This window comes from Coturnix japonica, chromosome 4, assembly GCF_054131305.1.
Source record: "Coturnix japonica strain WE chromosome 4, WE-NBRP24, whole genome shotgun sequence".
Classification (NCBI taxonomy): Eukaryota; Metazoa; Chordata; class Aves; order Galliformes; family Phasianidae; genus Coturnix; species Coturnix japonica.
Genome location: NC_140666.1, coordinates 84,582,819 through 84,608,365, shown reverse-complemented (window position 1 = coordinate 84,608,365; position 25,547 = coordinate 84,582,819). Strand labels below are relative to the sequence as shown.

The following is a 25,547-nucleotide window of genomic DNA, read 5'->3' as shown; positions in this document are numbered from 1 at the left end:
TAGAAATTAGGTACCACATTATGGCATTTAAATCTACCATGGGATCTATGTTTCCAAAAAAGCACAATTAAATACACAGACCATAATAGCCTCCTTTTTATTTTATTTTTTCCTGTATGTGTGTGTAAATACCCTCAAAACCTTAACCTTTACATTAGAGTGATTGTAGGCACACAAGACTCTTGCAATACAGCCAGGTGTAGAGGCTTCCTTGCAAGGCCTGTAGGAGGCTCTAATCACAGGTTTAACCAACCTGTCCTGAACATTTTGTATTTGAGATCAAGACAACACCTGTCCCACACTCAAACCCTGACACAGCAGTTTTCTGAATGCAAACTGGTTCTCTGCTTAGTTGCTTCTCTAATATAAATAATAATGACTTAAATTTCTAGTCTAGCTACAAGTTAATGGATTGGAGACCTGGGGAAAGACAACATCTTATTAATTCCATTATTTTCTTCAAACCACTTTTGTAAACAGTCATAAAACATGCAATAAACAATTATCTTTAGATCCAGAGCCAAATGTTGCATCTTGTAACTCAAACACACCCAGCTCATACAAACAAGTTCTCAAGAAATTCATGATGCTCTCATTTGACATGCAGTGCCCTTCACCCTTTGTTCATATGGCATTCGCCAGCCCCTCAGGTACTGGGGCTGAATAAATCCTTCTCAATGTCTTAGTTCAGTTGTAAATAAATTTTCTTTCCAAATATATCAAGAAAAGATCATGTCACACCTCAGTAATGTCTTTCTGGAACACCAGACCGTGGTGAGTATCAGTTAATGTAGTGGGTATCACCATTCAACAAACCTCAGAAGAAGATCTTGTAGAAACAGTCTACCCTCAATGTAAGAACAAGCCCCCCCAGATAAAATGCCCTAACATAAAGAACCAACTTTATCAGTTGTATTTAGTCACATTTAGAATAAATGTATACACTGATTTGTTTAAGAGACGTATTTCTCTTGTATTTTGAATGTGCACAGGAGTTAATATTTCCTGAGGGATTTCTGTTTTACATTTTTTCCTAACCCTTTTATTTCATAATGCAGATCCAGTGTTGATCAATGTGATGTCCATAAAGGCATGGGGTTCAACATCCTGGTTCCACTGGCCATTTTTCTGATATTCTCACATATTAAATTGCTGAGCTCTATCCAAACATCCCCCAAACAGAAAGGACGTTGATGTGGGCCCCAGACTTTGGTTACACTCTCCATACAAAGTCAGTAATGGCAACTTTGAAATAATCAACCATAAAGGCAAAGTATCTGCATGATTAATGGCAAGTGTGACCAGTACATGAAAGAACCTTAGGAATTCAAGTCTGCCCCATCTTTCCTCAGGAGTGACAGTGTCCCCTTTGCTGTTTCACAAGGAAGACCCAGAAACCTCCCCTCCCTTTCTGTCACACTCGCCCACAAGCAGCCTTTCATCCCTCCCTTTGCAAGTGACCATTCTCTTCTGAAAATCTGGTTTTGTGCTATGAAATCTGTGGCCTGAACATCAGCACATGGGTGCAGCCAGAAAAGTACTCCTTCAGAGTGCCTGGCATAGTACTGAGGTTGTTATCATTAATTAATATCTTTGTCAGAGTATTTTCATTACTGGTCTTAACCTGCGGTTAACCTGGGTTAAACCAGGAGCAACAAGCCCATATCCCTTTTGTTGTGTCAATATTTCTCTAGGAATCTTTCAAGGACAATAAACCATTAGGGTACTCCTCTTCCCCCTGTACTCAGTTCTGGTGAGGCCGCATCTTGAGGTTTGTGTTGAGAGGTGGTGGAGTCACCATCCCTGGCAGTGTTCAAGAGGCGTCTGGATGAGGAGCTACAAGAGATGGTTTAGTGGCTTATGGTAGTTATGGTAATGGGAGAATGGTTGGACTAGATGATCTTTTAGGTCCTTTCCAACTTTGTGATCCTATGATTCTATGATTCCATACTGGAATAATGAAAAGGAATACTAGCAGAGTTTGGACTGGAGTTTAATTCAGGATAAAGATGCAAATGTTGGAGCAGCAGGGCAGGCTGCCAAGGCCTCTTATAATTGGGTGGGTACAGCAATGTATGTGGGAAGAATGGCATGCCTCAGATGTAATGTGATGCAGAGCGCATCCAACAAGCTATTGGCATTACACTACTCTATGGCTGACATTGTTCCCAGCTCCAGGGTCAGATACAGTGCAGGCAATGTCCTCTGTCTTTAGTCCCATGAGTGGGCAATCTTGGAGTGCAGATGTGCTCAGTTTGGGTCACTGTGTGTTGGGGCGTTGGTTGCTTGCCCTTTGATGTGACTGTCCAAGCAGGTGGCTGCAATGGCTCCTGGCCCATGTTCCTTGCTTCCTTCCTGCTCATGAATGTCCTCCATGACAAAACCTTTCCATGCACAACAGAATGGGAGGGGAAAGGAAGAGGGAGAAGGTGTTTGGAGAGCTGCAGAGATGGCTGTGGGTCAGCTCTCCATGCACTGGGTTACGACTTCACCTCCTGTTCAGCTGTGAAATACATGCAAAAGTGCCACATTGGGGCACTGGGATTTGAATGGTACAAACAACAAAGTGGGGTTTGGGAGGGGATGCTATTTAAGGCCAGTGGAAAACTAGAAGGCTGAGGCACTCACATTGGAAAGTTATTTTATATGCAGTACAGGATGCAGTGATCCCTCATAGACTTATGGCCCACATTAGTTTTTCTATAACTTTCTTGTTCCTGCACGGCAAGAGCTTGTTCTCACTGGACCTTGATCCTTCAAGCACACTCTCATTAGAAGTGACTCCTAGGTTTTGCATAGCAATGATTTGAAAAACATGGTTTCAGAAGCTCCAAATTACATAAAGTTAGAAGGATCAAACAGAGGTAAGGCTTGTGTAAGGAGGAAAAATATCTATAACAGACTGAATAGACCTTTATGATTGTTTAATATGACTTCCTTCAGGAGTTATAGAATTTTACCCAGTGATTTGCGAGGCTAGAGAACACACTGATAACAAGGATCAGACCATTCTCAGGCCTGACAGCAACAGGTGCCAAAAAAGAACAAGGCACACCTCCTCCATAAACCTCTTCCCCAGTAACACAGCCCAGAGAACAAGAATTGTGGCATCTCATAACCAGAAGTACAGCCTCTCAATACTGCACAGCCCAGTTTGTGGCAGAAATAGAAAGCTGGAATAGCAGCCTGGGATATAGCCTTCTCATCTAAAGGTTGCTTCATCTCAGAGAAACAAGAAGCGCATCTCAGGGCTACCCAGAGAGCAGTCACAAGTGTTCGGTGTGCATGTGTGTTAGAGAAAATGCTGTTCTCACCTAGCCAAAGAAGCTTTGCTGGGAAGACTAAGACTCCGTGGCTTAAGCTAGGATTTAGTTCAGTCATCCTTAGCTTTCTAGCCTGAACCATTTATTCAATCTATCTGTAGCCCATGGGAAAGACAGGCAGCAGCTGAAATGTTTCTTTTAGGTTAGGATGATTTGCCATCTGGGAGTGTCTGCCCTTACTGGCCATGGCAGGACTATACATGACTAGCTTAGGTTGAAGGGCAAATGTTTAGATGTGGATAAAGAATGTGAGATAATTTCCAACCTGAGGCTGTACAAGTATAAGTTCACGCCAGGATCCATCAATGAACTGCATGATTTTTTATGAGATTTCAAGTAAACTAGAGACTAACATATGCCTGGGATTGGGGAATTGCTCTGGAGAGCATCACCTGTGTCCAGCAGGTTACCCACACATTCTGCTGCCAATTCATGGGAGTAGGGGCAAGAAAACACTCCAGCTATGTGCCAACCTGATCGCCTTTCAACTAGACCTCATGATCTTGATTGACAGCAGAGAATGGAAGCTAGACTACCCTTCTGGGACACCTATCATAAAGACTATCTACTTTAGACAACTCAATAAGCTTACAGTGTGGCTCATCATCCTTATTATGTTATTTTACTGGCTTTTCTGCACATACATTAATGAGTATTTGGCCTCTGTACATTTAGAAAGAAAGATTTTCTCAGTCTTCAGCCCATTTAAGTCTGATTTCCCATGTAGACCGCTAATCTGTGATAGAGGAGTACATGGACTTTCATGTAGTGTAAAAGAACTGAGCTCAAAATAAGATATCTTCAAATCAAAGAGAGGGGCAGTGTATGGATAGAAAAATCCCCTTGGGTTTTGAGCTTACACAGTGTAAGAGAGATTAACTCTATGAAATCTGCCTACCAAAATGCACCATACAGAATCTGCATTCCATCTTTAATTATAATGTCCTGCTATTTTAGTTCTAATGTCTTTATCCTCATTTGCTATAAGCCACAGAGTCTCTTTTCTTGCACTGTTTGAAATACATGGAACAAAATGTTCAGCAGGAAATGGAACTAAAATAGCAGAATTAACCTCACAGGTGCTGTGAGCTGTGGGAATATCAGTTTGGATCAAAAAAGAACCAGTACACCCTGGGCTGGGGCATTATAAAGGCTCACTGAAAGAAGCTACTGATTATTTCCTCTTTTAAAATCATTGTTTCCATGAAAATACATTAAAGTTTTGTGTGTGCTTTAAAAGAGGCAGAATAAGTTAACCTCCTCTGTTGCAGTCTAAGTGGATTTGACACTTGTGGGAGGGGGTTCATCTGACACTTCTAAAACTTTCAGTCTCTGATTATAGATTAAAGATAATACTTCTTCCCTCCCTCCCCTTTTCCTCGAGTGTCCCATGCATTTCTCTTTTACCATGTCTGATTTTTGTCATTTGGTGGCTTTCTGTGTTGTCAGTAAAATTTCATTCCACTTATATTCAAACAGGTCTAATAATACTGGAGGGTGTTTGTGGCTGCTTTTGAATTCTTTTTTCCCCTCTCAAAGGCCCCGTCTCTGTGATTACCTTCTGCCTGGTCACTGTATGTAAGCTAAGAGCTCAGCAGTGTGGGAGTGTGACAGTCTTGAGACATTTCCACAGCACCCCAGGGCAGTAAATTAATGCTGACATGACCCACCAAGCACATGGCAGCTCCATTGTCAGGGCTCGTCTAACAGGAGAGATTGAATTTCACACTGCGTTTGATATTAAATCTCTCAATGCACAAGCCGACCTGAGCAGATATCCAAGGATCAGCAATGAGAGCCTCAGCAAGGGAAGGTGCTAAATATTAGCTGCCCTCATTTGAAGCATTGCACTGCAATCACTGCATGCTCTCATTGCACAGCAGATCCTATGACTGTCTGCCCCATCCTTTGCAACCATCCCACAGTAAAACCAGCAGCTCTACCATGTCCCTTATCATATTCCACCTCTTCTCACTGTTGTCCACATGCTCCTGGGCTAACTCCAGCTCCACCAGCCCAACTCTGATCTTTGGTGCTTCCTCACTTTCTACAGTCTCCCATTTGTTTTACATGTTGCTAAGCCAGGAGAAGCACATGCTATTTTGCTGGCCATCCCAGGCTATGTGGTCAGCCAGAAGATGCCTGGAAAGCTATGAGAGGTCACCTTTAACTTAAGTAAACAGTCTAAAATAAGTAGGTTATTCAGAGTCTTCACTGATAATACAGAAAATAATCTTTGGAGTGGATCAGGAGAGTCGTCTTATAAGCCTGAAAAACTCAGTGCTCAAAACATTAGACTTAAACCATCCTTTTTGAAACTGAAAGGAAAAACTAGACTGAAACTGTCCAAAAAGGAATCGATAGAAAACAAATATACGCACATTAATTCACCTTTGTATTCTCCTTTACAGTCCTCATGAAGGCCACCTTGTAGCTTCTCACATCTCTTGTTAGAAATCCAGAGCTTGATTAACAGGTTACCCAAATTACATTTGATTAGTAGTTGCTTGATTAGTGGTTTACACTGGATATCAATCAGTGATTACATCTGCAGATGTGGGGAGCTAGGACACTTGGAATGCATTTGATACGTAGATGCAGAATTTCTAGTTCCATTGAACTTGGTGTGCCCTGGCAAGCCTGAAACCATATCAACCCTTCTGTCTGAAGATGTAGATGTGTGCTTAGATTCCTTCATGGTCTTTGCCAGTGTCTAAGATGATGGAACTGGGAAAACTCATTAGCCCAAAATGTTCAGACTGGGAACTCAAATGGCAAAGTCACTGCACATAAAGTATAAAGAGAAGCGCACATACAAGTATGTACATGGCCTGGCTTAATTCTGTCCTTAAGGGACGTCGTCTCCTGATTAATTGCTAAATAAAGGCTGAGCTATTCAGTGATTCATTTTTCTACATTTGCAAGTTGTAATCTAGTCTGAATCTCCCCAGGGGTCATACATGAGCACTGGATCACTCACATTTGCTCAGACAGCAGAAAGTCTTTAGCACACTATGCACAAGAGAACAGAAATAGCATGCTGAATTGAGGGATCAGAAAGATTTTCAGTAGCTTCCACACTGGGAAGACCAGCTTAGAATAGTTATATTTGCTTAAAGCTGGTGGAAGAAACTACTTGTCATATCTTCACTTGACAGAAATGTTGACTTGAAGTAGTTGACTTCAAACAAATTATGCTGATCCAAGTGGAGATCTGATCTCTCAAAAGAAGAAGTGAAGATGATTTTGTTTCTAGTTTTTTCATGTAACAGATTAGTGGTGGTTAGGTATACTGCAGATCTCAAAGCATGGCTTTGTCTATAATACAAGATACAACTCTGACCAGAGATGTAATAAGAAAAACTATGCTTTTTCTAACTACTAATGCCCAGACATAGCCTAAGAAACTATCAGCAAGTAGAGAATCAGGCAGCTCTATTATATATAAAGGCACATCTACCACATCACTTTCAGGTTCACAGTTTACCTCACTGTCAATAACACTCTGTAAAAACAGTATGGATTTCAAGCAACAAGTAACAGAGTAATACAGCCATTACTAGTGTCAGTCATAACATGTTTGTTTGTAGATGTAGTAAGAAGTCTTTGATTCTCTGGATCGATTTGTTTCATTATCTTTCTTGAACAATATTGAGGACACTGAATCACTGAATTAAAAATCAAGTCTACTAAGTTCTGCTGAGACAGCCTTTGCTTCTCATCTGTAAATTACACCTCCATGAATGAGAAATAAATGCCATGAAGCTCTGAAAAAGAAAAGGAGAAAAAAAGAAAAAGAAATAGAAAAAACATGAAGGAAAAAAGAAAGAGAAGATCCTGAGCTAAGAAATCTAGGTTGAGAAATCCAACATTGCAAGAACAAAAAGTGCTTGGATGAGTGTTTTAGTTCAAGGCAAAGCTGACATGCCAGGTCTAGACTGGGACAAAATTCAGACATTAGTTATTAGCAGTGCCAGTATTCAGGGATGCTAGAATCAGCGTTTTGCTGAGATTTCATTCACAGAAATGCATTTCAAAGTAAGTACCCAAAGTGCTGTTGAAAATCAGTGGGCCCAATGTAGATTTTTCTACTTCATTGAAAGAAGTAGACAACAAAGTACCTGGACAACATTCTGATGAAAATTATTAGATGCAATGTAGTTCATGTGAAGTGTTTGACCATAAAGGAATATTACTGGCAGGACAAGGTCTTTTCATTTCTAACTGGACTCCTTCAGACTGGCAGTTCTGTCTGGCTGGGCTTCATGCATGTGTTTTTCCACTTCCCCATGAAGACAAGGGCTAGAGCTCCTCAGCATCCCTGGGCACAAGGTCAGATCTGGGGGAGCACATGAGGATGCAGGGGGAGACTTTTCTGTAGCCAACCAAGATTCTGGCCTCCAGCTCTTGAAAAAAAGTTTCCACATTCTGCCAAACCCTCTAAACTGCCCAAACACTTCGGAAATTACAACATCCCTTTTTGCTGCCAATTGGGAAATCTGCTTCACTGCATCAACTGGCAGCAAACAAAACACACCTTTTAGGAGGAAGAATTTTTTTGCTTCATTATTACAAAAAGGGCAGCATATCTCTCTTAGTGGCTTGCTTATGTTTCAAAATGGGACACAGACACCGTGATTTTCACATCGGTGTGGTGTGTTGAGGGCAAGGAAATTGTTTTGTCCACTATTGTTGAAGTTCAGTGTCAGACTTAGCCACTGAGCACGGGTGTGTGGTGTTCCACATAGGATTCCTCATGAGGGTCCTATACCCAGAGGCAGCACCAACATACTTCTGTATTTTTATCTAGGCTGAACGCCTGCAATTATACCAGCTGTAGGGCTCTGGCTTGTGTCTCCCACCCAAAGCTAGCATTTCCCCCTGATCAGCGTTGTCCTACCAGAGTTATTAATGCAGTCACATCAGGACAACTGGTTGTCCCACAGATTGGAGGGTCCCTATGCATCCCAGAATTAAAGCCTTGCAGGCAATAAAATAGTTGGGACCTAAGGGATTTCTTGGAAATGTGCTGTGAATGAGCAAACAGAAAAAAAATCAATGCTGTGTTGATACTTTTGGCTCTAAGATCACCTCTGGTTCATTAAAAACTAGCATGAACTAATGGGAAGTTAAACCAGCTATTAAAATGCTTGTGTCACATAATTTTTTCTAATACATCCAGTTAATGTTTCCAAGACTATTGTCACAACCAGTGGCTGCCACAGAGAGTGTTCTAGTAAGGAAATGAACTGTCATAGACACACTAAAGCCACACTGAAGGACATGAAGGACTCACTCTAAGGGAGCAAAGTAATTTAAAAGCATTGTTTGCTATGGCTAGAGCAAAATGATGGTCAAAATATTTGGACATTAATAAAATCATCAAAAAAACCTTCCTCCCTAAGAGTTGACTGCATGGAGAAGTTGACAGTTATGCATGCCAAAGATAAGAACCAGCTCTCTAGGCTAGATTCATCTGGTCTTGGCTTAGATGTAGGAAATACATACACATCAGAATGCACATCCCTGTACAAAGATATGCACCAAACAAAGCAAAGCTTTTTCCCTCTAGATGGTAGTCTAGGTCACAAAGATTTGTCTCTAACTTCATTTATCATACAGAGACCCTATGGCATTTTTTTCCTAACTTACACATTAGCAAGGTGCTAGTGTTTATATGGGCAGGTACATGGGATGAAGCTATGTTTGGACTATAGCCATGAAAGAGGTAGGAGCATACTATCTCATGTGGTCAGTCATATAACTGTTGTTCTCATTCTGAAGAAACACCCAGCAACAATGAAGATCCTTATCAAAATAAGTTGCAGTTTTCTAAAGGAATCACAATATATTTTCCTAACATGACTCTCTAAACATAGACCCATAACCTTACTCCTTAAGTCAATTACAAAATGTACACAGGTTACTTTCTTGGAGGCTACATGTCACCCATAAACTGCTACGCACAGCAGGGATCTCCTAGGATACCATCTCAATTCAATCATTTCTACTCCTTGTTTTGCAAGTGCTGCTAAGCTCAGAGAAGTCTTTAACAAGCTGACACCTCTGATTGCACATTCTTGCTTCCCTTGCCAAGTGGCTGCTCCCTGTCGTTTGGTCCTGTGAAGACAATTTAAGACACATGAAGGAAATGGGAGAGAACATCTAGGCCCTGAATGTACCAGTGGATATTTATGTCTTAGCCAGGCTCTCCTGGACCCTCCATATCTCTGCCTGTGGCCCAGGAACTCATTTCAGCTCAGCTTGGTACCATTAGACCCAGCCCTGACCAGGGACAATGGACCTTGATCCTCTCAGACACCCTCTCCCCAAATGGAGAAGGTGCTTATTTCCCTCCAAGTACATGCAAGCACTGGCAGATCAAGATGTGACTTTACAATTCACTGTTTAGAGTCTGCTGGGATTATAACATAATATTCTGAAAGGAATTTGTTTAATTTTGATTTGTTTCTGGGTTTTGGCCATTGTACCACTGAAGGACAGAATGGCAATAAATTCCTGTTCAGAAGTCACTTTGAAGAGACATAATTCAGTAAATTGAGGGAAGACAGAGAAGAGCTAGGCTCAATCCTTTCCTAAAATATAGGAATAATGTTGACCTTTTATGACCGATCCAATTCATGGGATCTGAACCAACTACAAGCTGTTAGATTTATTCTGCTTGCTTAATTGCATGTGTAGGAAGCATTGCTTCTGGGTTGTACAGGTGAACAAGTATGGGGTATAACATTCCCTAGGAACAGTGATTTCCATTTCATCCAGGTACTCAGCCACATTCTGATCTGCACTTCCTTACTGTTGTGTTCTTTGCAGAGGATAGGAGACAGATTCCAAGTTAAGGCAGCAACTGGATTCCAGAAGGCAATGGAGAGAGAGCTAAAATATGATACCCAGCTCAAAGCCCATGTCTGTTCTATGAATAATACCATAATATGTCCATGAACTACTTACTAACTGGGCTGTTCAGCCTTGAGAGATACTAACACCTCCCACTATACTATGACCACATTCAAATACTTCCTGTAATTTCTCAGTGTCAGCAGTAAAGTATCTAGTCTACACCACCTGAACTGATTAAACGTGCCTTATAAGTGTCAAAACACTTCCCAGCATAAATCTTCAGAGGTCTGCATGTACTCGTGTTTAAAACTGGCTCCCCTCTCTCTTTTTGCCTATTGCAGCAAGAAAGGAAAATAGCAGTAGATACCATTGAATTTCAGGCATTTATTTCCACACATGGTAGAGTACAAGACTACACTGAGGTCCTATTTTGATGCATCTGATATTAGTTTCTAATCAGCTCTTGAACATCTACCTGGTAGCAATGACTACTCAGGTAATAACATCCTGTGGCCTCTGTCAGCCTGGAAAATCCATCTTACTTCTAATGTCAATTGGAAAATGCATCTGAAAGTCCTTGGATGAGTTAATCTTAGGGTAATGTTTTTCTGCATACTAATAGTCCATCTAGGAAAATATTCTGCTCTCCATAGGGCCATCTTCTTCTACAGGTATGAAATATAACTTGTTGTTTTATGGGAACAATTGCCTCTAGAAATGTGGACCATTTAAGGGTGATGCCTACAACTTCAGGCTTGAAAACATTCACAAGTGTGAAAAGGCCCTGGACTGATATGGGAGTAGCGTGTAATTAAAACAAAGCACATCAAGTCACGCTATCTGTCCCAGCTGTACATGTGTTGTACATACAGCCCCACCAGCACTGCCTTGTCCTATCAAAGTAACCCATAGAAGTTTGCATCCTCTCAGAAAAGATATGAGCAGTTCAACCACCAAGCACCAAGATGTTTGTGGTGACCCATCATCTCGTCTAAACTACTCTGCTTTCTCTTCCTCATCTTTTCATGCCTTTACACTCCATACTACCCATCCAATTAAGAAAAGACTATCTTAAATTTTAAGGTTCTTTATAGTTTTCCAAAGCAGAGTCACCTAGGTTTATCTGAAGTCTTTTGCAGATTAATGTTGCAGGCAACTCCTCTCACTCAGACAACCCTTTCCCAGACTAAAGACAAACTAAAGACTGTTGGTTCAGATGTACCTCTTGAACTGGATCTGTACGTGCTTGTAGAAATGCATGTGGGGTCAGATCAAACACCATATGCTGAATTGCAGCAAAAATAAACCAATTTCCAATTCATTTCCTATGAAATATAGATATAACACAGACTGAAAGGGAAAAATCTGTGCTAATAGAGATCTAAACTGCCTTTGGACATAGTTCTAGAGAATATATGCTATAGGGAAATGACATAAGCAGCTGTAAGAAGGTCCTGAAATAAGTGGTTTTCAGGTGCAACCAAGCACAAACTGGCTTCATTTGTACTTTGCAACTCTATGCACATGCAGAAATGGCCATGGAGCCAACACATAACTCTACAGTGAGAGAGACTAGAGAGCTCGCTTCCACCTTCTTCAGGAGTTCACCTTGGATAAGTCAAAAACATCAATCCACCATCAAAGACTTCAGGGCTTTCCAGCAGCCTCAGTATTTATAATAGCAAACAGTACCAAAGACAAGCCTTTTCTTGAATGTATGGTCTGTGTTTCAGTGGGTTCATTTTGTAGCTGCACCCATATCCAGTTCACTTTCTACTGGGACACTGTTGAGATCCTTCTGTCACAGAGCATTTGGTGGGCCTGTACGGAAACCTGTTTACTATAATCAGGAACCATAAGGAGAGCAAGCTCCATTTTGTCACTCTCTGCCTAGATATATAAATAATCCGAAATCTGAAGTATATGTTGGACAGCACCCTCGGGCTATCATTTTACACCCAGCTGTTATTCTCAGAGGTTTCTCAGTAAATCCAGGAATAGATCCAGCCAGGAGTCGGGAACAGGCTCAGAGGAGAATGTCACCATATGGCAGTTCCTGACTGTTGCATAAATATATTGATTAGCTGAACCGGCTTCAGGATGTGTCTATTGAGGACAGAAAACTAAAGAAGAGAAATAAATTATCAGAAAAGTGAAAAAGTACCTGAATTGGCCACTCCTTTCCAGTTAAGTATCTTGTCCAAACTGTGACACCAATCACTTGAGAAAATAGTCAATTTCTGTCTAAATATAAAGACTGAATGCAATTCCTGAATAAAAATTGAACAGAATAATCATATATTATTGCTATGACAACATGGAATAGTACATTAGCAATCCAAATGACAATATTCTTCCTCCTGTTACACTGACATTGGTGAGAAAAAAATAATGCAGTTTTTAATATGTATTTTCAGAAGGGAAATATATGATCATATATTAAAACCCACTTTGAAGGCAAAAATCCTTGAAGACCATTTTCTTTACATCTTTAAGCAGCTAGTGAGTGAGTCTTGAACTCTGTGCATTAAAGCTGAGGGGAAATGGTAATAACTGCTCTCCCTTTCACTCACTATGTGACCTACAGAAAATCATTTTAACCTCACTGCTTTCAGCATCAGCCCAAAGGGGAAGAAAGCTGAAGACTTCAGCTTTACCTGAGACCCTGAGGGCCTTGTTGTGTCCATTTTGATAGCAGGTGGCACACCTGGAGCAGTGGGTGACACCAGGGGAGGTGCTGTGGTGCATCAGGTGACAGGGACAGAGCACTGGAGTTAAAGCATGGGGATCCTCCAGCACCATCCTGCAGCTTTGTACTGTGAAGGAACCCCACTTTGCTCTGACAGCAGCACCCGATCATATGCTGGTCAGGGTATGAAAAATAGATGCCAGACAATGAAAGCCAATTGCTTAGAGAGGGATTGGATGGGACTGGGATTGTAGAGGGCTAAGAAAGAACAACAGGTCATTATTTTAAACAGAAAACAAATATCAGGCTATTAGGCATTCCCCAGCCTCTACTAACACAACAGCCTATCTCAAAAGGAACAAGTGCCCTCATCCTTACTGCTGTTCCTACCTGATCTGAGTGTATGAATCCTGAGGGCACTGTGCAAGCCTGAAGCTATCCCTCAGTATTCACAGAGGAAAAGACAAAACACTCCACATGTCTATAGCCATGTAGCCATCCTTGGCATAAGCCACACTCTACAGGAAAGCTTTAATATGGTGCCCAGGAATGTACTCATTCAGCTTCCCAGTAACAGCAAAAGGATACGTTTTTTTTCTCCATTTTCAGTGTGCCTGGACAGTTTGCTCGTGATGATTTCCTGACTGTGAAGTAGGAGGAGGATCTAAGTTGTTTTTAGGAGTTAGTTTGGGTTGGTCTTCCCTTTTCTGGCACATGGAATAAATATTAAAGCATGGCACCAAGGACCTCTATGGTGTGGCCAATGACATGCTCCAGATGAGGAGAAAATACAGACGAAAAACCCTAGTATCAGTAGCTTATGGCTTTAGTTGTTTTGCACTTCTGAAAAGACTGAAGCTGCTTACCATGAGACCAAGCCAAATTCATAGCCGGATGACAAGTGAAAAAGGATAAAACAGCAAACAAACTCATCCTGAAAAGTTTTCTGTACAGCTTTTTTGGGTTCAAAATGTTTGCAAAGAAAGTTCTGTTAGTTTAGAGCAGTGTTGGCCGAAATGGTTATATTTTCCAGGGAAGTCAGCCAGTTTTTAAAGGAGGCCAAATCTGTTTCCACATGGAAATTGGCTCATTTTTTGAGTATAGATGAATTCTGCATAAAAATATATTAAATTCCTTTCCCCGCCCCAAACTATATACATTTTCACATATCCTGATGGGAGAAGCGCTGTTCCATCAGCAACAGGGAACTGCAATTCAAACAATTGCAGTATTATGTAATTAGAATGACAATCGTGTCAACATAGATGAGACAGGGAAAAAACTCTATAAAACAAAATGTACCCAATTCCAGTCAGCTCTTGGAAATGCCTTTTCAATCTATGCGCTCCTAGAAGCTGCACATGGGGTACAGACAGCTTCCAATTTTTGTTTTAAAAATAATGATCAAAGACTAATCAATAGAAAATAGAATTAAAAAATAAAAACAAAAAATAAAAACACAAACGTGACAGAACTATTAATTGGTAGATGATACATATTGACATTAATTAACAGGAGGTCAATTATACAGCTTGGACAGTTGTAATAGCTTTCATCCTGAGAGCATAGGGATAACAAAAAGGACCGTGAAAGGACCAAAAAGGACCATTAAGCTCCACACCCTCTTCAAAAAGTGTTGTGGAAAAAAAAAAAAGAGAAATGGTTTTTAATACATAATGTACCGAAGAACCGAGATGTGTCAAAAAACACATGGCATGTACCGTTGCCTCTCTCTGAAGTGTCTGCCATTTGGAATACTGTAATTTAAATACTTTGCCTGTTTAGTCTATTTTGAATGGCTTCATTATAGAACCGGTGGGAAATTCTCCAATGAAACTGAAAAAAAAAATATGTTTTGGAAATAATTTCAGATTCAAGATTGTTAGAATACCCCTTTTTAACCTTTCTGATGGAAGAAGAAAATGAAGCTCTACTTTCTAACACTGTTTCTTTCTGCAACTTGTGATTACTAAAATATACAGTAAGTACACAGAATACGTGTGAATATACATTCTGCAGCATGTATCCACCAGATATACGCAAATTAATTGAGATTCTTAGAAATAATAAAAGTAGAAGATTAAACCAGTGTGCTTTAAATGCTAGAGGAGGGATTCAAGTCAAAAAATATCAAAATCTTGGCAGTTTGTATGGGTTGGAAAGCCAAGCCTTGCCTTCCTGTAATCCTACGCATCCCAGATCAGTGGTATCTTTAGTAAAGGACATCCTTGTGCTGTCCGTAACTGATTGATAGAGGGGCTTTTACACCACAAGGATGTGTAACCATGGCTCTTGTGACCAGTCTGGGTATCTGGAAGAAAGCTGTGCGCACATGTAGGAATCTTAGTTCAGTTGCCAGATCATCTCTTATGGTGAAAGGTCATCGTTTCATTCAGGTATTTGCTAAATATAGGAAATGCTCAGGAAGCTGAACGCTTTGATCTTGAAATACTTGTAAGCTTGGTGTGATGAAAGGATGAGGGAAACATTTAAAACGGATTGAGGGAAACAGATGTTTGGCTTCTTCCATCCACTACCACTAAATCAGTCACTGACCCAAACTTGTATTTAGCACAGGTGATTTTCCACAAAGCTAATCCTGCTTTCATTCAGGACATTCTTCTTCCATAAAAATCCATCTGCTTGCATAGCTTCAGAGATCAGGATAAATTGTAGCTCACCCAAATGGGTCTTGCAAGGGGATACCTGCACCAAATCTGAGAGCCACATGTTTCTTGGTGAGAAACAGTAGAGATTCTCTCAGCTTGGGCTTTCTGAGTAACCACCTAATGTGAAAACTGATTTTTTTCTTGACTTTTCCTGCTCTTTTTAAAGCAAAGTTTAAAAAAAAAAAAGAAAAAAAAAAAAAAAAGAAAAACCCAAACAAACTAACCCTTCAGGCAAGCAAATATTTTCTTTCATTTCATAGGGGTCCCCCCCAGTCATGGTTAAATACACCACAAAATCCATTTTCTACTGTATTCCTTTTTGTTTGTTTCCTGCCTGCTTCCTTCTGTATTTTTTCCACTCACTTTAGCATCGTTTTCTCCTCTTGTGGGTGGCCTGTGAGCTCATCCACTACAACTCCCACAGCAGAGGACCACCAATCATTGCGTGCCTCAGCAGTTGCACCCACAGCCCCCTCACCAATGAGAACCTACAGCAAGGTGACTTTTTCTAAAAGAGGGTGACAGCAGAAGGAAATTTCTGAGCAAAGGCAGGACTGGAAACTAAAATCAACTAGGTCATAGAATTATAGAATCGTTTGAGTTAGAAGGGACCCTGAGCAACCACCTTGTCCAACTCCCCTGCAATGAACAGGGACAGCTACAGCTCCATCAGGTGCTCAGAGCTCCATCCATCCTGATCTTGAGTGTCTCCAGGGATGTGTCAACATCTCTCTGGGTAACCTGTGCCTCACCACCCTTATCATAAGAAACTTTTTCCTTATATTCAAGGCCTTCACCTTGAAACCTCACAGGGTGACCTCAGCCCTGAGTCAGGGCTCAGTGAAGCCTTCCTTGGTCAGCCCATGCTGAGTCCCATTTTCACAGCTTTCAGCAGCTTCATGATTCTCAGTTTCTCAGCAGTTTTGCATCTGGCTGGTAAAGCCCAGCAAGCAGCAGAAGCAGATGTTTATGGACCAGTCAATAAGCACAGATAATTGCTTGAACCTCTTAACTCCATGCAACTGTCCAGACAATTATCTGCTTATGTATTTATATCATTCTTATTAACATTATGTTTCATCAGCATCTTATCCTCTTCATTTTATCCTCTGAAAAGCCATGCAAATGTCTACCATGACAAAACAATAAGTAATGCTTAAGTTAACATTTGATCCTCATTTTCTTATAAGTAAGTGCCAGGTTCTTCTGATCATCAGAATAGTTCTTATCTTGAAAATGCTGGGAAGTTTACAAGTTCAACAAAAGTAATTCTGCTGCTTAACAAAACTGTGATTGCAAAAGAACTCAAAACATTTATTCTGCCATGAGTGTAATTTAAGGCTATTTAGTTCTTGCTCAACCTTTTACAGACAAAATGTTGTTTCATCCCGTGCATCACATCAACCTTTACATTGCAAAATATAATGAGGGATAAGCAGTCATGAACATTGAAGCTGCACTACAATACAGCAGTTTGACAAATGAATGAATGATTTTCATAGAGACAAACTTTTGTCATTTTTTTTTAGTCTTGTTTTTCATGAAGGTTGGTTTTAAGATGTGTCAGCAAACATCTGAAAAAAGTAACTCTTTAAACCATGCAATTCACCTCTAAGTTTTTTACCAATATATCCTATGGTGACATATACTATGGCAAATTAAGCAGTAACAAAACAGAACCTTGCAGTTGGTGTTTCACTACACAGTTTGGAGTTAAACCCAGATCCTTTCTGTGGCAACTTAGAGCACTTCTTGTACATGAGGAATCAGTACAGAGTGTAAACTTCTGCAAGCTTGGTTTGTCCAAGCTTTGTCATGGTGAGAACCTTCAACTGTGTTTCATTTCTATCCAATTCTGAGAGAAATGTTAGACTTAAGTCCCCCCACAGGTAAGAAAGCTCACATCCAACTCAGAGCTTTTCACAGCCCCCAGTTATCAAAAACATCAGAGGTCTATAAAACACTTATTTTTAAAATAAATGACCAAAAAAAAAACCAAAAAAAACCCCACAGCATTATGATATATGACTGGAACCTAAATGCCTTCTTGGCTCCAGCTTTCCTTTAGGAAATTCTCTGTTATATGATCAGTGGCAAAATCAACTGAGATCTTTTCCTTTACCTTATAAATAATACGTGCTGTTCTGTTCCTGGCCTTATGGACTGAAATTGGTGGTGAAAGTTGTTTTGGGTAACAGGAGTGTAGGGCTGATGTATTGCTTCCATTTATTATTTGATCTCATTCTATTATGCATTTCCTTATGGCACACTCAATAGGCTGTAATCATGGGGAACAAGATAGAAAGGGTAGGGCAAGTATTTTATTTCCTGCCTTGGCTGCTGCATAATTTTCATTAGAGCTTATTTTGAATCGCAACTTTAAGTATCAAACAAGAGGGATTATGGATACAGCATTCTGGGGTTAAACTTCCATGAGGTTTTTTTTGTGTGTGTTTGTAAGCAACAAGAGTTAATACACTGCATTTTTATAGCTGAAATATGTTGAGCTTTTGTTTAAAAAAATAAATAGGAAATGGTACAGTGGTGCTTTAAAAAAATTGTTTTTCCAGCTCCTTTGGTACAACAATTGTTTGATATAAACTTGCATGACACTGCGAGCTTCCTCTCTCTAATAGCCCAGGCGTTCTTTTTCCAGCAGGAGGAAAATGATCATGTCCAGGATGAGATCACATTGACTGCCCCATTGCAAGATGCCCCCCCATGGTGCCAAAGCAGGGCTGAAACACATGCTCAGTTGAGGGCTGATGGCAGAGACAGAGCCAGCAAAAGCGTGGGGACAAGCATTCCTGCTCCATTCCCAAGAAACACTGTTCCCACTGCAGAGAAGGACACCCCAAGACACAGACATCACACCTCTGGCCCTGGGGCTGGGCAAGGCAGAGGGCTACACACCCCAGCAATAGGTTCCCAGAGGCCAGAGGTAGGCTTTGATCAAGGTGTCTCTGCTGACTTTTGGGAATTAAGCCTGAGGAAGTGAAATAAAACTTTCAGTACAGCCGCATGGCTCTTGAAATAATAGAAACCACTTGAGAAGCTGCAGGTTAGGACAGGTCTGAAGATTTCAGAAGTTTTCAATGAAATCTTCAACTGCTTATTCAGGTACCTAGTTGAAGTGGAGATCTTGCCAGGCTGTTACTCACAAAAAGAGCTGAAAGATCCCAGAAAAATTCTTGCCTAGAAAAGCAGGTTGCATAACCTCAGGCCACCTAACAACCTCACAGCTTCATCTAATGAGACTAGGGGGGTCTGTTACAAAGCCCTGGCTGCACCCTTTACATGCATAGCACCATAAAGTGTAGAACAGAATAATAGATCCAAATCCAAACAAATTCTGGATCACTCCAAGTACTGTAATCCAACAGTGCAAGTTCACGTGGAAACAGGTATCCTTCTCATCATGGGGACACCAGCAAGGACTTTGCCTCCAAGATGCTTTTCCCAACCTCAGACACTTAATGGCAACCCTGCAGCAGGTCCCTCAGGACCCAGAGTCACAGCCATGAGCTCTTTGGGACCAGACCCCAGCTGGGCTCTGAAGGGCTCTGACCACACAGGCCAAGGCTCCCTGCCTTCCTCCATGGATCTAGTAAATGTGTATGTTTGGTGGCCCTGCCAGGCAGGGGGGTTGGAACTACATGATCCTTGAGGTCCCTTCCAACCCGGGTCATTCTGTGTGATTCTGTGTATGGAGGCACACCAGTGCTTATCCTGACCCACAAATGCCCTACAACACCCTGATTTGCCTTCAGTTAGCCACCCCCTGGATTACTCTCTGTGGATGTTACCTAAGACATTTGAAATTCTGCACGCTTTGTCTCAGACCTTTAGGTTCAGTAGCCCTCCATGGGCTTGTCAGAGCTGATGGGATGGCATAGATATTGCAACAGTACCATGGCAAAAAGTGCTGAAGCTCTTCCATGCCAGTGGTGCAGCAGTTAATTTAGATGGCGAGAAGCCCGCAGTGTCCTGTTCCTGTGTCCTGTCCAAGAGGCGATGACATTTTCTGATTGCAAACATGATCCTACGCACCTCAGAGTCAATTTTAGTCACAGACTAAATTGTATAAATCTGCTTTCATAGAAGATAAAATCTTCCTTTGTACTTTTTTTTTCCATTGCTCAATTAACTATTGTTTTGCTCAGCATGTTTTAATCATAAGTAAGTTCATTAATAGATGTGCTCTTTGGAGCCATGGGGGACTCGGTGATATGACGGCATTCATATTTTTGAATAACATCATTAATATCATTTACTCTAAAAGACACTCACAATGGCTGCCAGGCAATTATAAAACTTTGCTTCATGGTACTGAATGAGCTCATCCAACTAAAATGACTACAATGCATGTCTATATAATATTGCCGCTTGTTGCATCCTATTTATGAGACTCATCAGCCGCTACTTGTTGTGGACATATTTGTCCTTCCACTGTAAAGTCACCATCTCATCTGGCTCCATCCACCTGGATCTCAGGAGAGCTGTCCTACAGAAGGGTCAATAAGGAACAAGAAGCTCCCCTAAGTTTGGAAGTTTTGGTGATGGTCTCCAGGGTGAGCTGGGGGTTGTTTTGCAGCTAATTCCTGGTCTGGTTGGAAAGCTTCCCACTGAGTTCAACAGGGATGGGGATGTTGTTGAACCCCACTGACATTCCTACCATCCTACTGAAACCAAGTCTCTGGGTGAACAGGCAGTAGCTAGGAAAGTGAAGATGCAGCATCTTCACTCCGTGAGAAGCCAGGCCATGTCTGTTAAAGATCCCATCTCTGTACATATATGAATACATATATTCATACTCTCCATTGAGCTTCATATATCCTTCCTTCCTGAAGTCAATATTCAGAGAATTTTAGTTTACTTTTTAATCATCTTACTTCCACATAAGTAAAAGAGTGACACAGCCCTTCTCTCCTTTATGAAGCAGGCTGAGAACTACAGACAAAAGTTTCTATACAGAGGTGAGATACCTTGCTTTCTCCATGAGAGCTCTGGATAGCTGCTGCGTGCTTTGAGCAGAGCAGCAAAGTCTGTGGGCTTATTTTGTTTATTCCATCCATATTTGGATGGGAAGAGGCATAGGCAGGAGATGAAAATGGTTCATATATTAAAAGGGGGCTTGGATGAAGCTCAGTGGTGTATTACTGTTTCATTTTAGCACTCCTGAAATAGTAAGGCCTTGTCAGATTCAGTCCCAGGGAAGAACACCAGACAGATTTCAGATTCAGCTTGTGCCATATAGTTACACTTGGCCATATTTGCTCACATTATGGCATATATGTGAGGAGGAAAAGGAGAAGAATTTCCCTGTTTCTAAGCTGCAAAACATCTTTCAACACCTCTGTTCCACACTGAAGCAGCAATATATCATCTCTGGACACAGTGCAAGGGCAATTACATGAGTACAGGTACTCTATCTGCAACACAAAATGTGGATCCAGCTCAAATTTATGCAGGAGGAATTTTCTTCTTGAATTCCCACTTGTTTCTCAAGGGAGGGGAGAAGAGGGGAAGAGAAAGGGGAAGGGGGAGGGGAGGGGGAAGGGGAAAGCAGGAGATTTTCCTGGGAAAACCTCTGTGCTGCAAATGCCCCCTCTGTAAATAGGGAACATTTCCTTTCTCCCATACCAGGACTGTCCAAGCTAGTTAGCTGTTTGGGCTGGATTTCATCTGGCCGCAGCTCTGCAGATAAGTGCGCCCAGTGGGAGCTCTGACCTCAGCCAGGGCCTCCAGGCACAACAGCACGACCAAGCAGCAGCAGTGAGCTCATACCCTATGCTCCCAAACAGCTTTCCTAGGGTGGTCAGAGTCAGGGATGCTGCTGGACCAGCAAAAGGAGGATGAGATGGGGTTGCATCATGCCTCTTTCCTTGCACACTGCATGAAACACTATAGAAATAATCCCCCTGCTGCATCTCAGAGCAAACTGCTGAATGCAGACATATTGCAGAGAAAGTTGCCTCCTGGATCTTGAACAATATATCTGCTTTAAACATAAATTCTGCGCCATCACCCAAATCTTTCTGCCAAAGCATGGCTCTCTCCACATATCTGACTCCTCTGTTCCCTCCATCTTTCTTCCTGCAGCCGTGGGAACGGGCTTCATCACTTGAGAAAAATGCCCCGCTCGTACCCCCCGCTGTTGCTTGAAGCCGACAAAAAAAATTAAAGTCTTTTGAGCAGAGAATCTTTGTCAGGACAAGAAATAATACTGACCTCAGTGAAGATGGCATGTGCCGCCAGAGAGGTGGTTCAGGCTGTGTTCCACAACCAGCTGTCTGCCGGACTACAATGCAGGGTAGAGTATATGGAATATAATTTCCCTCCCCATTTGCATTTAATACAATGGCTTTGGACCACACATTATTATTATTATTTAAAAAGGAGTCCAGGCACTTGTCTTTCACTAATGGCTTGTTACTCCTCAAGCACTGTCTCTTCAGTGCAGAATGACAGTGTGATTTGTGTCTCTCCCGAAGCTTCTATTTGCCTTCTTCCCCATCCTGCTTGAAATTCACTATTTTTAATAATAATAATACCTCTATGTAACAGGGCAAGGACTGGACTCATGTGGGTGGTCTCTTATAATGAAGATAAGGTATCTGGGAACAATATTTTAGTGTATTTTGTTTTTAATTGAGTTTTTCCAGTGTTTGGGATAATTATTCCTACCAATTAGCCCACTGGTATTGTTAGCTGGAGGCAACCAGTCCTCCTTCAGGCCTCTGACAGAGGTTTACAGTATGCACAATGGTGCATAGTCCCATTTATGAGAAAAAAATTGCCCCTCTGCTCCCAAAACTATGGGAAAAGACTCCATTGTGAGACAAATATTTCCCATGGAAATTGTCCTGAGAAGCCTGACGAGGGTTCATGTTTCAGATAAAAGCAAGTGGTCGGGGATTCTAAAATGAGGCTTGGAATGAACACAGAATAGTGGAGGCAGAAGAAAACTAACCAGGCATCCGACAGCATTGGCCATATAGAGATGATAGGCGCCAAGCCTCCAAGATCAAGTCTACCCTGAACAATGAAGAAACAGATCAAATTTAGTGAGAGTAAATTCGTCATTTGGAGTATACTTTAAGCCTTTCTTTGCAAACAGGATGGGTGTTAGATGTTTGGGTTTTGTTTATTACATCTGAATGGTGATGCAGCCACACAAGTGCTGGAGAGGTGGCCTTGGGCATGAGTATGAGGCGTGTTTGCCTTACATCAGCCTTGAGCAGGAAGGTTTCTAGCAGTGTGCAGCCGTTCTGTGGCACCATAATCTCTGCCTGGGCAAAATTCAGTGAATAGAAGCAAGGAACTTTTCAAGTCAAAGATGAATGAGGCCTTTACACAGCCTAAAATGCAAATAACTTGATGATGGTGGCCGTGTAAATATGAAATCTTACCTACATTAAAAAAAAAAAATATATCTGCCCAGCTTTTTAAGAAAGTAGAACAGAAATTATGATTATAGATCAGGAATTTCTCAGTGAAATCCTTTCCACCAGAAAATGCTCATTCCTGTTTGCCACAGCAGATGAGCCTCAGCAAAAAAGGGTTCAGTGTTCAGGATGGAGCTTATGGGCTGCCCAAGGTGTTTCACCCTAGGACACCCCTGATCTGCTGGAAACCTCTTGTTTTTATACACATTTTTCTATTGCCATTCTATGAGAACCTAAAAAGCCCACTGCTGCATCTGTACAAAGTGGAGCTGCTTCTCTCCAGTGCAGCCCCAATGTGGGATGGAGCCAGCAGGGTGCTCAGTGGTGAACACTGCCAGATGGCATCCTAAGGGACATTTTGCCAGCTTAGGATCTGTCACTAATCAAGCAACTGCAAACTAATAGTAACGTTTTACCAGTTTAGGATCATGGCCCCAGTCATGGAACTGCAGTCTAACAAAACTTACTGCAACATCTGCTGCTGATGGAGGAAATGTAGAGAGAACACTGACAGAAGCTTGTTGTGAAATCCAGTGATTGGGAAGATTTTTACAAACTTGAATGAAACACTAAATGCTCCTACACCGGAAAAGTAGGTACAGTACAGTGAAATGGGATTTTGAAGAGAAATCCTCCAGAGACAACTCATTTTATGAGCTTTTTAAAAAAAATATATATATATTTTCCCTTTTCATCCTCCCTTTTCCTCCCTTCCCAGCAAATCTTCCCTGTGCTGGGATGGTTTCTGAGTTGTTGGCAGCAATTTCAGAGCTTTAGCAAAGAAGCAGAGAATCTATTACTGAGATGAAAGTCCCAAACAACCTTTTTAGCATGTGCCAGAAGCCTTGGCAGCGAGGCCTGTACACAGTAAATACCTCCACACAGAGATAGGAGGACTGAAACTTCAGCGAGGTCACTCACCTGATGGCTAAGGAGGTGAGGCACAGAGATTGCACTGATCTCCCTTAGGATTACACAGTTAATTCAAGAAAATATCAGAAACACAAGTTATCCACACCTTTACCACGTCACCTCTTATTCTACTGAATATTTTATTAAAATGTGTAAAAATTGTATCTATCTCTGTTCTTTAAAACCCGCAGTGATGGAGATTCTGCAGTAAACCTTGTTAATCATCGTTTCTTTTGAAATGTGAGAAAGAAAGGGTAAGCATCGTTAAGGAAGAGCTGCATAAAAAGGAGGTTTCCTAACATGAAAAAAAATAGTGTTTGATCTTTCACTCGCACTGCCCCTTATCCTATACAGGCTAACACTATCTAGTGCTTGGATCTCAGTTTTAACTACCTCTGACCAGCTTGTACTGGCTTTTACAAAAGATAATCAAGTTCTATTACGACTCCAGGTAAGAAAGGTTTTTACTTAGACCACACTGTAATAAATTGTCTTGTGTCTGTTCTAGCAGAGATTTAGTAACCTTGAAAGATGTAAAAAAGATTAAACCCCAACTACAAAATCTTGAAGCATTTCCTTAAGAAGAGAGGCCTGTCTCAAATTAGAAGGAAGCCCCACTGTGATTTTCCACAAGCTCCTACAGAGAGACTTAAAATAGTGAATCCAGCAGTAGCCAACAGGGACACCCTGGATCAATCCTAATGTACATCCATGCATGCAAGACATATTTTAACATATAAGCCAGCATCAGAAATCCATGCAGCTGTGGGATAATCTCCCTGCCAGGACAATTTCATCCTAAATCTTTATACTTAAAGACTTAAAACCTGAAGAATGAGTTTTGATAATATTTCCAAATCTCCAGTTTTGTTAGCTTTAGAATTATAGTTCCCTGTGTACTTACTATCAATTTAAAATGTCCTATTCCTATCTGAACCTTGCTAAATCCTTCGCTTCAAAGAGCCTTGGTTTCAACAGTCTATCTAGAATATGTCAGTAAAGGGAAGGAAAAGGAAAAAGCTTTGCAAGTGCCTTGAATATCAGAACCAGCTACAGGAGAATGTAACTCTGGGAAAGATAAAGAAGTATAACTTCAAAGGGTCAGAGAACAAATCATAGAATCATAGAATTAATTAAAATGAATGAAACAGTAGAAGAGAGGCCACCTCTCATCTCACTTAAGATAATCGGCAGAAGATTCCACCATGCAAAAGCAGGTTTCCATTGGTAAATATGTTAAACCAAAGCTGTTTAACACCATTTTTGCAACAGATGTTGCCTACATTTGCACACAGGAACTTCAGGAAATGCTTGAGGTGAATGCAAAAAGTCATGAACGTAGGTACCTGGAAACACTTTATAAAGTGCTGTAACTTTCCTGCATGCGATGGAGATCCAGTTGCACAAGACAAGGGTCTGTCTCATTCATTAAAGCTTTCAGATCTCCAGAAAAAGAGGTAAGTAGGTGTTTTGAGTTGGACTTTGTGGTTTATAATCCCAAGGAAACAGCAGCAGAATGGAACAGCGCACGTGAAAATCCTCCAGGTAACAACAGGTCATAGCTCAGACACATTGCTACAATAACATTCAGTTCTATCAAGAATATCCTTTAAAGGGATCTTAATTTTGCACATCTCTTTAGAAG

General features: G+C 41.2%; 1 protein-coding gene and 1 long non-coding RNA gene across 41 annotated transcripts in view; both read right to left on the bottom strand.

Moving 5' to 3' along the window:
* Window positions 1–25,547, bottom strand: part of LOC107313850 (uncharacterized) — a 118,186-nt gene that overhangs the window by 56,147 nt on the left and 36,492 nt on the right. The gene's annotated exons all lie outside the window — the stretch shown is intronic.
* On the bottom strand, window positions 96–14,480 carry LOC146761160 (uncharacterized). The gene is made up of 3 exons (XR_014946047.1): window positions 12,842–14,480; window positions 12,349–12,454; window positions 96–1,159 (listed from the first exon to the last, which is right to left on the bottom strand). It is a non-coding gene; the product is annotated as an uncharacterized LOC146761160 (long non-coding RNA).